The sequence below is a fragment of the Cetorhinus maximus genome, chromosome 30 (genome assembly GCF_964194155.1).
Source record: "Cetorhinus maximus chromosome 30, sCetMax3.hap1.1, whole genome shotgun sequence".
Lineage (NCBI taxonomy): Eukaryota > Metazoa > Chordata > Chondrichthyes > Lamniformes > Cetorhinidae > Cetorhinus > Cetorhinus maximus.
In genome coordinates, this window is record NC_135908.1 from 10,793,303 (window position 1) to 10,793,965 (window position 663).

Here is a 663-nt window from a genome sequence, read left to right on the forward strand (position 1 = left end):
AGAAGAATACATGGACTCCAAGGGTTAGATTAGGAGAGATTACTCAAACCAAGTTGCAGTTCCTGGAATTTAGGTGGTTAGGAGAGATTTGATCAAAGTTTTCAAGAAACAGGGTAGCCGAGATTGTAGATTTCTGCTGATTGGGGAGTCCAGGATGAGGTGGCATAGTCTCTAAATTAAAGCTTTACTTTACTCACAAAAGGTGGTAGAAATTTGGAGCTCTTTTCTGTAAATGGCAAGTGATGCTGGATCTATTGGAATTTTAAATCTGAGATTGATAAATTTTGTTAACCAGAGGTATTAGAGGATAAAAACAAAAAACTACTGTGGACGCTGGAAATCCAAAACAAAAACAGAATTACCTGGAAAAACTCAGCAGGTCTGGCAGCATCGGCGGAGAAGAAAAGAGTCGACGTTTCGAGCCCTCATTAGAGGATGTGGGTTGGTATGTGCATTTAGGTCGCAGATCAGCCATGAACTCATTGAATGGTGGAACAGGCTCAAGGGGCTAAATGACTTCCCATGCTCTGATGTTTCCCCAGCGCAGAAGGTGGATGAATGCAGTTTTAAAACCTTATATATAAAAAAAAAATCAAATTTTAAAATCTTATATATAAAAATAATAAATTTTAGTTTTCAGATTGCCTATGCGCATAACACCAG